Source organism: Panulirus ornatus, chromosome 67, assembly GCF_036320965.1.
Source record: "Panulirus ornatus isolate Po-2019 chromosome 67, ASM3632096v1, whole genome shotgun sequence".
Classification (NCBI taxonomy): Eukaryota; Metazoa; Arthropoda; class Malacostraca; order Decapoda; family Palinuridae; genus Panulirus; species Panulirus ornatus.
Genome location: NC_092290.1, coordinates 10,022,958 through 10,038,467, shown reverse-complemented (window position 1 = coordinate 10,038,467; position 15,510 = coordinate 10,022,958). Strand labels below are relative to the sequence as shown.

At 46.4% G+C, this 15,510-nt stretch overlaps 1 protein-coding gene across 8 annotated transcripts in view; it reads left to right on the top strand.

Moving 5' to 3' along the window:
• The window catches only part of LOC139747064 (uncharacterized), a 126,413-nt gene that overhangs the window by 89,763 nt on the left and 21,140 nt on the right, over window positions 1-15,510 (top strand). The gene's annotated exons all lie outside the window — the stretch shown is intronic.

Sequence of the window (15,510 nt, the reverse complement as noted above, 5' to 3'; positions counted from 1 at the left end):
CATTTCCCTCGCTAGCGATGTAGCGTTAAGAACAGAGGACTGAGCCTTTGAGGGAATATCTTCACTTGGCCACCTTCTCTCTTCCTTCTTTTGGAAAGTTTAAAACGAGAGGGGAGGATTTCCAGCCACCGCTCCCTCCCCTTTTAGTCGCCCTCTACGACACGCAGGGAATACGTGGGAAGTATTCTTTCTTCCCTATCAGTATATCCCCTATATGAAACACGATAAGTTCACGAGTGCACTTTCGTGTAATCATCACATACATACGTTGTAGGAACGGGGAAATGCCTCTTTCCCTCGTCAGTCAGTCATCTCTATATCACATAATCTTATCGCAATGTGCGGGGCCTTGCTATCTTCGTTATGTCTATGCCTCGTTATCTCTTTAGTGATGTAGGTCATAACAGGTCGTGTGGGATGGGTTGCACAGACGACCACCCGTTCTGTGCCGTTTAACTTAAGGTATTATTAAATGTAAGGTGAAGACATCAGGCGGTAGCCCATTTTTATTGTCAGGTCTTCTTGCTTCAGGTCCAGAGGGGGCGCGTGAGACCCATACCAGGTCTTGGTTCAAGGCCCCGAGTTCTTTGCCTCTGGTCCGGGGATGCCGGAAGACCCCACACAGGTCCTGCTTCAGGTCTGATCGAGGACACGGACACATATATCAAACAACAACAGTGCTTTATTGGATAGGTTATAGCCGGTGATATATCAGAGGGCAGCGAGCTACTGAAGGTGCAGGAGTGTAGGAGAGGTCTCTTGTACCAGGTTGAGAAATACGAGGCCGGCTTGGGCGCCGGTCCTGTGGTGAAGGTAGGAGGCGTCAGGGGGAAGTAGGAGCCCGTGGGAGAAGTGTGTAGTCGACGTGAGACTCCTGAAGGAGGTGTGGTGGTCCCAACGAGACCTGCCAGGAGCGGACGTGCGGAGATGAGGCCCCCGCAACGAAGCCTGCCAGGAAGATTGATAACGTCAGGGGGGCCGGTCATTCATGCTCGGTCGTCTACTGACGGAGAGGCCAAAGGAGGGCGGCGGCGGGGGCTCGAGTGTGGGAGTCGCCTCGCCAAGACTTCAGGTGCCCCGGGATGGTGGTACACTTGTTGTCGAGGGGTGAGCCAACTGCCTGACAGGTAGCTTTACTACGGCGATGCTCGGGTATCAAGGAGGCGGTGAGGTCAGGTCTGTGAGGAGGGGAGGAGGAGGTAGTGTTTATGGTACCTTCCCCCAAAGGGAATTAAAGAGACGTCGGAGCCGAATGTCGCAACCTGCTGCTGGCCTGGCCTGGCCTGGCCTGACCTGACCTTCTCCATTGTAGCTGGACTTGGGGGTGAAGCCCGTGAGAGAGGCGCTTCTCATGGAAAGCGTCAGGTCAGGTCAGGTCAGGTCAGGTCGTCCACAATAGCAGAGGCAGCTTCTGATTGGCTGCCGTCGACGACGAGCGTGGGTGTGAGGGACCAGCTCCTGTAGGTGCAGGGGTGTGAGGACAGACCACCATACACATTCTACTGTGGATTTAAGGTGAGGACACAAGCCAGGCCAGCCTGCCCGTCCGTCCCCCCTTGCTGATGGCGACGTCATCGAAGTGACGCTGTGGGGTGTCACTACAGACCCACCCAGTTCCCTCCCTCAGGTCCGGATGCCAGAGAGATCCCCCCCTCAGGTCTTGCCTCAGGTCTTAGATACCCTTGACCTGCTTCAGGTCCGGGGTGTTAGAGACCCCCCTCACACACACACACACACACACACACACACACACACACACACACAAGCACCGTCAACCCACCCCCGGAATATTCAGCGTATCTCATATACGAGAGAGAGAGAGAGAGAGAGAGAGAGAGAGAGAGAGAGACGCAGGCTGCGATCTGCTGTAGATAAGGCTATGATAAGCAGATAAGAGGATTGCATGATGGAATATACCCAGGAGGGAAAGGGGGGGAAAACGTAAGGAGGGGGCGCAGAGCTGGAGACCTGCTGGAGTCTGACCTCAGGGAGATGAGGAAGGTTGGAGTTGCAGGACGGGTGGGTTGGCCGTGGTGTGATGTAGACTTCGAGAAATACAATGATAAAGCACGTCACTTGTCAAGAAGAATCGTCGTATGTTTTATTGCCTGGTTTATGGATGAGATTAGGTGCTTTCCTCGAACGGATGAGAGTAAACACACCCACACACACACACACACACACATATGTACGCCCTGTGGATATTTCGTAGTGGACGACGTCTGTGCTTGACGTGGCAGAGAGCTGGGCACATGGTCGGCAGCCGTGGTGGGCCAGCTGGGTGTGTGTGTGTGTGTGTGTCGCTGTGTTGATCGTGGCTGTCTGCCACACGCCGTGTTGGCTGGGCCTCTTTTGTTTATCGCGTCTGGTCCAGACTGGGTAAAACTGGCCCAAACAGCCCCACCAAAACTGGTTCATCCAGACGTGTAGCACACTTACATAACAGCGTCGCAGCTCAGCTAGTGCCAGTTTTATTCTAGTTTTGGCCTGGGTAGCTCGCTGGCTGGCTGGTTCCTCCCCCTCTACACACACACACACACACACACACACCAAGCTCCTGGCGATACAGTATGGTGCGATGGACAGGAAAGAGTGAGAGAGAACCCTTTGAAACACTCGGGGCCCTAAGATTCTTCAACCCCCCTTTTTGCCATCCACCATCAGAAGCAGCAGGGGATGTACAGACGGGAAGTTCAAGAGTGCATTGGACAGGTCACACCTACACTGTGGAACAAGACGAAGCTAGGCTGTGGGGGTTGAGGGAGGGAGGGGAGCTATGGAGGCTGGAGGACTAAGGCTTACAGTAGCTTGGTCGGACCAATCACAGCCCGGTCTGTAGCGGGGTCGAAGACGACCCACCCCACTTCCCTCCCCTCGCGAAGGCTTCGCCAGGTGACCAGAGGCAGCAGCGGTGGCTCAGACTGCCTCCGTCTGGGCACATCGAGGGTCTCTCTCTCTCTCTCTCTCTCTCTCTCTCTCTCTCTCTCTCTCTCTCTCTCTCTCTCTCTCTCTCTCTCTCTCTCCGTCGTTCGGTTGGTGGGCCACTTCCATCATCCTGCAGCCCGCTCGCTCTGCTTCACCCTTCGCCACCAGACCCCAAAACCGAAGCAGCTGAAAGTAATATGTGCTTCGCGGGAGGAAAGAATTGAACCAGGTGAAATAGGATTTGATGCACCTTCACTACGAACTGACAGACGTAGATCGGAGGATTTTTTTCATGTTGAGTGAAACCAAACCAGTTGAAAGCAGGAGAGAGGAAGTGGGAGTAAATAGAAATTATGACAAGTGAAGCAGGGGGGACACCATCAGGCGAAGCTGTCGATTCTCTCGGGGGAGAAACTTAATGAGCTGAAGCAGGGAAGTGAACCAGCAGAAGTAGGAACTCAGGCGATGGACTGGGCCTGGGCCAGGCAGGCATTCAACCACACAAAGTCAAGGAGACTAAGCCCATTGAGACAGAAACTGGCCCACTTGAATTGGGCAAATCACTCACGAAGGGAAGATCTCATGCATTCGAGACACACTCTTAGCTCAAGAGGAAACTCAGCCAGGTGAAGCAGGAACTCCATCAGCTTAAGGAATATCTCTTGTTAGTTGGAGTAAGAAGAACTCGTAGCGTCTGGTGTAGGATCTCAAGACACGACTTTTAAGAAGAAGGAAGCCACTTGGAGGCTAGAGCCGGAAACTCGCCCAGCTGAAGAGTTCGCTCTGGGTCGCCTGCAGGTCGACGTCAGTGTCTGGAGCTCGATGGTACAACCCATCATTAAGGTCGTGGGATGATGGCGTGACCTTTGACCCGACCGGTCAGAGATTGGGTCAAAGGCCTCGCTGTCCATGAAGCTAACCTTAGGTATACCTACCCATATGCGTAGCCCCAAGCTGTTAGTTGATGGCAAAACTAAATGTTTCTGACAGAAGAACTCGCTTCAGAACCATACCTACTGAAGTTGTTTCATACTTATTCGTCCTCTGTGCAGACCACACTATCACCTGTGTGTGTGTGTGTGTGTGTGTGTGTGTGTGTGTTGGAGGGGAGGGAGGTGGAGGGGACGTATGATAAGGGAGCCCGTCTGACGAGGGCTGTGACCCAGGGCCCAAGACGTGATGGGTTTCTTCCGTCCACGCTCGCTGATAGTGGGTGGAGGACGGGGAGATAACGTGACAGCCTATCGCAGTTACAGTCTCAGGGGGCCAAGTTTTAACTTTTCCTGGAGGAACTTTAGTACGCAACAGACGCATACACCTCCCCCTCCCACTATATATATATATATATATATATATATATATATATATATATATATATATATATATATATATATGTGTGTGTGTGTGTGTGTGTGTATATATATTCCTATGAGTCCACGGGGAAAATGAAACACGATAAGTTCCCAAGTGCACTTTCGTGTAGTAATCACATCATCAGGGGAGACACAAGAGAGAAATATATCGTGTTTCATTTTTCCAGTGGACTCATAGGAATATCTTGATCACGCACAAAGTTGTGATCCTTTCCAGTGTATATATATATATATATATATATATATATATATATATATATATATATATATATATATGTGATGTGTTGGATATCAAATGTCTGCGGACAATATGTGGTGTTTAGGAGGGTTGATCGAGAAAGTTGTCACAGGGTAAGAGAAATATGGTAGTAAGAAGAGTGTGGCTGAGAGCTGACGAGGGTGTGCTGAAGTGGTTTGGTCATCTGGTGAGAATGAGTGAGGAGAGGTTGACAAAAAGGATATGTGTCAGCAGCGAAGGGGAAGATGAAAAGGGGGAAACCGAATTGGAAATGGAAGGATAAAGTGAGTTTGGTTTTTAAATGCTAGGAGCTTGAATATTCATGAGGATTTCAGACATGCTCGGGATGGAAATGATTGGATCAATGTGGCGTACAGGGAGCGACGCGATTTTCAGTGGAGTGAACCAGGGCATATTAAGCAGCAGCGGGAAACCACGGAATATTTTCTAAGGCCTCGTTAACGCTGGAAACGGCGAACATGTCTGAAAAATGTTGAAGGCTCCAGTCACGGTCAAAATGTCTATATCAAGGCTGGGCCTTAATTGAGATAGAGAATTATGAAACGGGGAAAAAAGAGAAGATAGGGGAAAGCATTTACGGATATTTGGGAAATGGGAAAACGTGTGTAGTGAAATGTGCCACGTTATAGTTATTGGGAGACATGAGAAGACAAGAGAGTTCCAAAGCTTCAACGTGTAGAGAAGGAAGTAGGTATCAAAACGGCCCACCCTTGAGTTGCCGATGGCCACACAGTAATCATGTGACGCAGCAGCTTGCCGAGTACATATGTTACGTGTTATCGTACTCCTCCTGCGTGTAGTTACGCATGAATGAAAAGTCACCCTGGGCGAAGCTATATGAGAACAGTCTCGTCAAATAACTTCTCACTCTAAAGGATGTCCATTATTTCCCTGCTACTGGAAGTAGCGCATCATTGGAGCTTCAGTATTAATCCAAGATCAAGCTGTTCATTTTTCAAGTGAAAATGTCGGGTCATCTTTGGGCAAGGACTGCCTTATAGATTGTCGGATCCCTCTTTGTCGTCTGCTCTTTCGGACGCTACCGTGGTAATGTGGGAAATAACACATACGGAAAAAAACGTACAGTAAGGATGCCCTCTCCCTCCCTCACCCTCAAGCCACAGCCTCGTCAGTGAGTAATTGGATACGCAATTGTCCCCAAGGTTAGGGGTCACTAAGTTAAGGTCATAGGTCATGGACGCCAGTAGCATGGTGTTGAACATACTGCGTCGCTTAGATTAGATAAATGACTCTAAATGTGGTAGATTAGAGTTCAGAGGCCATTTAACGGATAGTTTCGAAATACCGAAGTGCAGTGAAGGTTGGTTCGGATCGATTGTACGAAAGGCTGGAATTCATGGACAAACTCGATATTTCTCTTTTCATTTTTTTTTTTTTTTTTGCAACTATTTTTACGATGAAGTTATATTGTGAGTTGTATATAAACCTGTTGTGATCTCTTGAAATAGCTGCAGACTCCAAGGTCAAGGAGAAAGTGAAATATTTTCCCCCCATCCCACCTCACCACAGAAGAAAGGAAGTATATACGTGTCAGTCAGTGACCGGCCATGCACAACTCCGTCTTTCTGTTTTGGTGTGATTTGGCAAGGTTCTGTCGCATGCAAGAATTACCGAGTCGAAGGGCATTGGCCCTAGCAGTACCTAGTAACACCCTCGTAGAATGTGCATAGGCGGATATATATATATATATATATATATATATATATATATATATATATATATATATATATATATATATATATATATTATCCCTGGGGATAGGGGAGAAAGAATACTTCCCACGTATTCCCTGCGTGTCGTAGAAGGCGACTAAAAGGGGAGGGAGCGGGGGGCTGGAAATCCTCCCCTCTCGTTTTTAATTTTTCAAAAGAAGGAACAGAGAAGGGGGCCAAGTGAGGATATTCCCTCAAAGGCTCAGTCCTCTGTTCCCAACGCTACCTCGCTAAAGCGGGAAATGGCGAACAGTATAAGAAAAAGATATATGTATATATATATATATATATATATATATATATATATATATATATATATATATATATATACTTACGGAAGGGAAGGGAGAACACGTAGAGGAAAAATGAAGGACGAAAATAGCATGAGAATTCCACAGCGTAACATTTCTAATCCAACACTTCCCTAAGCCGCTGTACCGTTCTCAATTGACACAGTTTTATTTGTTTATGAGTGAAATATGATTCTCATATGTAGCATTAAATGTTACTAGACATTTTACCCTTTTAGTACGACAACTGAACTTTTTTTAATGTGTTTATTTTCCTGAGGTGAAAGGCTGTCAGTTCATAGCCTCGCGTGTAGTTGTTTAAATGTTCCGATTCGTGTTAACGGGTTCGATGCTGCATCCCCCCCTTTTTATAGTCTTAAGTTTTGCATTCGAATGGTAAACTAAAAGATTTAGAAGAGGTACAGAGACCCGGCTTTATGGAAACTGATGAAAATATGTAAAGAATGACATAAAGTTGGCAACATTAGTGTGGCTTACTATTGAGTTATTAGGCGAGCTGTGGGGTGCAGCAGGGTGTAGGCGCGGCGGCAAAGTATACGTAGTTGCTGTGGGCGGCAGATGCATCGGGTTGTAGGTGGGCGGCAAAGTTGCAGCGGGTTGTAAAGTAGGCGATAAGATGTAGTAGATAGGCAAGAGGTGAGCGATAGGTGTCTTAAAGCTAAGCCTATATGGCCCAGAGTAAACTTTCATCATCGGGAGGGAGGGATGGTGGGTTTAATTATCCCTATGAATCTAGACAGATATGTTTGACGCCTCTCAATAGGGTTTGGTCTCCACAAGGATGGGCTCCAGAGCCAGTGTTTAAAGCTGTCGGAACTGAACGACCTTTGCCCAAGCTCTTCTTATAGATATATACATTATTGTCTCATCAAGATTCTGGGTGAACCCGACCCAGAACACATTATACATTCGGAATATTTTGCCACTGGGTAAGAGAAACTCACTTAAAAGCTGGAATCGGAAATTTACACCTCATTAATTGTTTAAAGACTACTGTCTTTTTGTTAATTTTTTTTTTTTTTTGTGTGTGTGTGTGTGATAACTCGTCCTACGCTTCGGGTTAGACTTGGTTTCACCACAAACGCCCCATGAGTATGATATATTGGTATATACACGATTAGATAATTACCATATCGAACGATATGATAATTATGTATGTATATACTGTGGCCAGAAATGATGGGGACGCCAGTTAAAGATGTAAGAGTCTACGCAATGTACAGATGGCAGCACTTGCCTGAATGTTTTTTTTTTTTTTTTATATTGACCAAACACAAGGGAGGCCAGCCAGTTGCAGGTGGCAGTCACTCGACTGGGCAAGAATGGATATATAAAAGCCAGATGACAAGGAGCGTGATTGTCAGCACCATCTTGCACTAAACCCGTTTGAATACACACTCAGCAGCAACCTCGCTAGGAGCGAGCGGGTCGCCTCATTATGACGTCTGACTCCTCTCGGGTCACTGCTGCCGGGCGAAGATGTTCATGGCGACTTGAAAACTGGATTAATTGTTACGTTTGCCTCCGGGCCTTGGTCGCCGAGATGAACTACAGTAATGGTGATATATTCACTAGACGTCCAGGCCTGTCACCAGGTTTGAACGGATCCTGGACATGCCTGAGAACAGTCGATATTGTCCTGAAGGAGGAGGGCAGGCGATGCAGGAAGAGGTGGGAGTGTTGGTTGCCAAGAATGGGGGTAGGGTAAAACTTGTGGACTCATCATCCCCCATTGGTGGGCTGGTAAAAAGATGGTGTGTACAGGACGTTGTGAAGAATTGCATGTGAATGAATGACGAGGTCTTAACGATGATGATTGGTGGTGGTCTTCCTAGGTGAACGATGATGATTGGTGGTGGTCTTCCTAGGTGAACGATGATGATTGGTGGTGGTCTTCCTAGGTTAACGATGATGATTGGTGATGGTCTTCCTCGGTGAACGATGATGATTGGTGGTGGTCTTCCTAGGTGAACGATGATGATTGGTGGTGGTCTTCCAAGGTGAACGATAATGATTGGTGGTGGTCTTCCTAGGTGAGCGATGATGATTTATGGTGGTCTTCCTAGGTGAACGATGACTGGTGGTGGTCTTCCTAGGTGAACGATGATGATTGGTGGTGGTCTTCCTATGTGAACGATGATGATTGGTGGTGGTCTTCCTAGGTGAGCGATGATGATTGGTGGTGGTCTTCCTAGGTGAACGATGATGATTGGTGGTGGTCTTCCAAGGTGAACGATGATGATTGGTGGTGGTCTTCCTAGGTGAGCGATGATGATTGGTGGTGGTCTTCCTAGGTGAACGATGATGATTGGTGATGGTCTTCCTCGGGCGTCGCCTCTAACCCAAGTTCACCCAACCAGAGATGGTATGGCGTTGCAGCGCATGTATTGAAAGGAGCATAAGTGTGATGCTCACTTGTGTATTGGTCCCACACCGACCTTTGCTAAGAATGGGATGATCTGCCCACGTCTGCTGTAGGAATGATCTACCCACATCTGCTCTAGGAATGATCTGCCCACGTCTGCTGTAGGAATGATCTGCCCACGTCTGCTGTAGGAATGAACTGGCCACGTCTGCTGTAGGAATGATCTGCCCGCGTCTGCTGTAGGAATGATCTGCCCACGTCTGCTATAGGAATGGTCTGCTCACATCTGCTCTAGGAATGATCTGCCCACGTCTGCTGTAGGAATGAACTGGCCACGTCTGCTGTAGGAATGATCTGGCCGCGTCTGCTGTAGGAATGATCTACCCACATCTGCTCTAGGAGTGATCTGCCCACGTCTGCTGTAGGAATGATCTGCCCGCGTCTGCTGTAGGAATGATCTACCCACATCTGCTGTAGGAATGAACTGGCCACGTCTGCTGTAGGAATGATCTACCCACGTCTGCTGTAGGAATGAACTGGCCACGTCTGCTGTAGGAATGAACTGGCCACGTCTGCTTTAGGAATGATCTACCCACGTCTGCTGTAGGAATGAACTGGCCACGTCTGCTGTAGGAAGAATTTGCCCACGTCTTCCGTCCATGCACGTGTTAATAATAGATTTTATTTTGAAATGTATTTGCGGCCAGAAAGTGCTATGCATGCATATTTCCTCTAGATTAATCTGCTGACAATCAGCTTTTTTTATTATCATTGTTTGCAACATGAGTACTAAGCTGGCCGATGGCGTGAAGCATTTATTTTCAAAACTCTTCGTCCAGTTTTCGCTCTGTCAACTAAGTTTTACTCCAGGGGGAAAAAATGACACATGTGGCAATGTTTACAGAAGAGGTAGTGACAAGTGTTGCATGAAGAGTATACACACACATACGTGGCGAGAGTGAAGAGTGGCTGCCTCGTGCCTAGAGACGGGTTGGTGGGGCTGCTTGTGAGGGAATTTGGTGGGGTGAGAATTTGCCAGGGTTGGGGAGGGTAAGACTCGGGGGTGGGGATGAGTGGAAGTAGCTTATGTCACTGTTGTTAGGGTGAGGAGGTAAGAGATAGTTTGTCTAGGTTAGGAAGACGAGGTCTTGGTAAAGACTAGGCAATTTATGCTTTTGAATTGTGAGACTCTTTGGTAAAGCGTGATTCGAGTCCATATGAGATGGAAGTTATATGTATAAGAACTTGGAGGGACGACTGTCTGTAGGTAGAGTGGAGATTTGGGGACGGAGCGGGTGTATTGCCTGGGTGAGGGAGGGGCTGGTGCTGAGGGGGGGACTATCCAGGTGTACTGTATACGTGCCAACGTTGGCAATATACGTTATTTTGATCACGCGCAGCTCGTCCGGCGCAAGATGGCGTTCCCCCCCTCCTCCTAGCGTACAGGAGCATAGCAATACGCGCCAGCCAAGGTTTTGTTGTTTACTATAATAGTCCTGCTGTGACAGCTGAAACGAAGGGCGACGAGGGCGACTGACAGTCGCTTAGCTTGTTAATTGCTGTGGTACTCTGGTGTTTGATGACGAGTGATGAGTACAGATCTTCAGTGAGAACTGATTCATGGTGAGTCCTGATCTGAGCACGGTTGGTGGCACCGAGAGCTGGTGCTGAGTAATCATGATGGATAGCGATTCAAGTGACTTGGTGATGATGGCTCCTGCTGACAGGTTGTGTGCCCAGCCTTCTCACTCACGCTCGGCCGTGGTGCTGCGCATACAGGGGGACGGAGCCCCGCCCGACGGCCACCATGAAGTGGTTGCAGAGCCACATGTCCGAGTCCGGATTGGACTAACTTAAGGCATAAGGAAGACAAACTCTCTCTCTCTCTCTCTCTCTCTCTCTCTCTCTCTCTATATATATATATATATATATATATATATATATATATATATATATATATATATATATTTTCAAACTATTCGCCATATCTCGCATCAGCAAGGTAGCGTTAAGAACAGAGGACTGGGCCTCTGAGGGAACATCCTCACCTGGCCCCCTTCTCTGTTCCTTCTTTGGAAAATTAAAAAAAAAAAAGGGGGAGGATTTCCAGCCCCCCACTCCCTCCCCTTTTAGTCGCCTTCTACGACACGCAGGGAATACGTGGGAAGTATTCTTTATATATATATATATATATATATATATATATATATATATATATATATATATATATATATATATTCCTGTGAGTCCACGGGGAAAGTGAAACATGAAAAGTTCCCAAGTGCACTTGCGTGTAATAATCACATCATCAGGGGAGACACAAGAGAGAAATATAACAGTCAGTTGATACACATCGAAGAGACGAAGCTAGGACGCCATTTGGTAAATTATCGGCAGAATTCGTGATGGCTGCGTAGCGAGTCCACTTCAGTAGTTGTCAAGTGTCACTCCTTTGGCCCAGGTACCTGTCTTATCTGTTTGCCTCACCCACATGTTATATATATTTAACACGTTACTCACACGACTCATTCTTCGTTAACTGTAGCTTCCTGCGGTGGTTGCTACGCGCTAGCCCTACGCTTTGTGGAAAATCAAGCAATGATTATTATCAGTTCTTTAAAAGACAGACGGCAACAGCAGACATATCCCTTTATTGATGCTATTATACTGTTTAGGTGTTGCTATCGTCATTTATATGCACCAGTGAGACCCTTCTTCAGTGGTCATCTTGCAAGTGTGCGAACGGAGGGAGGAAGTGCACTTCGGCCTGACCGGCCGAGCGAGCGTCACCACCACACAATCACAATGCAGCGCCGCGCGTCGCCGTGTCCTCAGCGCTGACTACCAAACATCCCTGGCAGCATAGTTGAGGATCCACGGGAAGGGTCGAGCTAAAAGCTTCAGTCCCCCACAGTGACGGAGGCTCAGAGGAGAGGTGTATGGCAACGATACCGTTCCCTCTTTTATTGTGTCGGTGTAACCTTGCGGAGTGTCCCACGAGTTTATTATGATTATTACTCATCATCGAGTTTATTATGATTATTACTCATCATCGAGTTTATTATAATTATTACTCATCATCCCTCACAAGACTTGACATCAGCAGGAAAATTATAGACTTAGAGGTGGATGGGTGATGTCCGTACGAGAAAACCACAGTCGTTGTGGACCAATGTCACTGACGCCGCCAGTCAAAGCGGTTTGCAGCCCCTCCACCGACCGCCACCTCAAGGTCACAGCGTCGCGCCGTACCTGAAATATTCCCTACCCTGAGGCACGTCTCAGCCTTATACCAACTTTCTTAAACAATGGCTGCTGTGACATTTGAGGATGACCGCCAGGCGCCTCCGTTACCAGGAACGTTTGAACGTGTAAACACCGCGAACATGGACCGGTGATATCACCGTAGATTTGGTGATATCAGGTGCGTAGACCCAGTCTCACTAGGGACTTGGACTCTGTGACGTTAAGAACGTTGACCCTTTGACACCAGGAACGTAGACCCAGTAACACCAGGTACGTAAACCCCCACAACACAAGGAACGTACTCCCTGTAACACCAGGAACGTAAAATCTGTAACACTAGGAACGTGGGTCCTGTGACACAAAGGACTTTGACCCAGTAGCACCAGGAACGTAGACCCTGTGACACCAGGAACGTAGACCCTGTAACACCAGGAACGTAAAACCCGTAACGCCAGGGACGTAGACCCTGTAACACCAGGAACATAGATCCTGTAGCACAAGGAATATGAACATTATGCGACCCTTGAGTACAGAGGTAGCATCCTTAAGTATAGCTTGAGCTCAACTGTACAACCGTTGGGGCTTAATTTGGTCTGGCCTTTAACCTGATCGTAAAGGAGTTGCTGGGAACCTGGTCGACTTGTGTACCTCCGCCACCGCTAGTTAGTAAGGTACTGCACCAAGACTGTGGCATAGGGCGGATCAAAGATGTGTTTGTGTGTGTGTAATTACATATATGTAATTACCTGTTTGTACATTACGCTACCTCGCTATCGCGGGAAATGGCGAATAGTATGAAAAAAAAAAAAAAAAAAAAAAAATATATATATATATATATATATATATATATATATATATATATATATATATATATATATATATATATACACTGCTACTTTTATACATTGTTTTCCATTTTGATGGAACCATTAGGTTAGTAGCCTAATATAACCAACCTAACCAAGCCTAGCACGACAGACCTTAAACGTAGCTTGTTTTCCATTTAGATGGAACCATTAGGTTTATATCCTAATATAGCCAACCAAACCTAGCCCAGCACAGGGAAACGTTGAGAAGATGGGACGAATCTTCAGATGACTCCCATATATATGTACTATATGTGCATCAGTTATTATTCATTTGTATAATCTGATTCTAAACGCTGTTTTTAAGATGTTTTGCTGTGACTTGGGAGCCAGTTCCACCTAGCACATGTGAGTGCTAGGTTCAGCAGTTTGGGTCTTCCTAACTGTACGTGAACCACTTGATAAATGGTCTTCATTCTTGCATTCGTGAGGTGATCACATTTATCTCCACAGATATTTGAACAAAAATTATAGTTATTTCGCTTATATATCTACGCCATGTCACGCGGTGTAGGCATCGAAGAGACTCCGCAACACACACACACACACACACTTGTTGATTTGAGGTTAGACTGAACGGTCGCAAGTGTTGCCTTGACAGGGGATGAGATTGTATTTCGTTAGCCACTATATTGTCACTCAAAGGTGTTTCACCATTGATGTACGAGGCAGCTGGAGGTATTGCTTGGGGGTGATTCTACTTTTGATGTTGAGGGTTGATAGGCTATGTGTAGTGTGGATTTAAGAACTGCATGTCCCAGAGTTGTTAGTTAACTTTGTGGAATGTACTGCTGAGTATGACTGCCGAATTCACTGCTGAATAAGTTTGGAATGCATCGCTGAGTAAGACTTGTGAATGCACAGCTGAACGCATTGCGGATGAAAACTGTGAAATTATCCTTTCTGGATAAGAGAACGGGAATGCATTCGCTCATATTTACTAATTGAACCCGTGCCATCTTACCGGGTAAGCTTGGCCCTGCTGAGCAAAGACATCTTGTATTAAACGAAGTCTTTCTAGTATGGAAGGTGAAGCAGAGAGAGCACCTGCTGGTGCTCGACAGTGTAGCCGTATTACGTTAGTGGTATAAGGAAATTTTGCCCTGGTTTAATAACTTTTCACTGAATTGTTCGTCTACCGTGCACTTGTTGCCATATGGAGGTCGAGGGCGTACAGATAACTTGTTACCACTAGGCTTGAATGGACGTTTTCTTGTGTTGTCCTGGAGGTTGTGTGATGGACGGAGGGTGGGGAGAAAGGGGGAATCCCTCCTCCTCCACCCCATCCCCTCCCTCTACCCCACCAGTGGTCCAGAGGCAACGTTATGCCGGCTGCTTGAACAGCGTCAGTCGTGCATGACTTAAGACGTTAGCTTGGGTCGCGCATGATTTTTAAATGTATTGTAAGATTTGTGTTGTGATAATGTAGTCAGAGTCTCCCACAGTGTTGGAGGTTGTCAGCAGTTATCACGTGGACCTCTGTTTCCGTTAGTGGCTGCATATATATATATATATATATATATATATATATATATATATATATATATATATATATATATAGGGGAGAAAGAATACTTCCCATGTATTCCCTGCGTGTCGTAGAAGGCGACTAAAAGGGAAGGGAGCGGGGGGCTGGAAATCCTCCCCTCTTTTTTTTTTTTTTCCCAAAGAAGGAACAGAGAAGGGGGCCAGATGAGGATATTCCCTCAAAGGCCCAGTCCTCTGTTCTTAACGCTACCTCGCTAATGCGGGAAATGGCGAATAGTATGAAAGAAAAAGATATATATATATATATATATATATATATATATATATATATATATATATATATATATATATATATATATATATCCCTGGGATAGGGGAGAAAGAATACTTCCCACGTATTCCCTGCGTGTCGTAAAAGGCAACTAAAAGGGGAGGGAGCGGGGGGCTGAAAATCCTCCCCTCTCGTTTTTAAATGTCGAAAAGAAAGAACAGATAAGGGGGCCAAGTGAGGATATTCCCTCAAAGGCTCGGTCCTCTGTTTTCAACGCTACCTTGCTAACGCGGGAAATGGCGAATGTGTATGAAAAAAAGAATATATATATATATATATATATATATATATATATATATATATTATATATATATATATATATATATATATATATATATATATATATCAGCAGAGATATATTTGAGCCCATGTGCTTGTGGCCTCAACTCCTAAAGGTAGAAAGTGTAATGAAGAGGCTAAAAGGAAGGAGAAACCACAGCTTCGCTTTATGAAGACTTCCTAGGTGTCATAACCGTCAGTCTTCGTAGGACTAGTCTCCACACACAAACTGTCGGAAGCAGCAGCGTACTGCGAGTCCAGGTCTATAGAAGGAGTTAAACAGGGAGACACCTCAGGAGAGCAGCGGCCGAAAGAATGCAGTATATGTCATAGG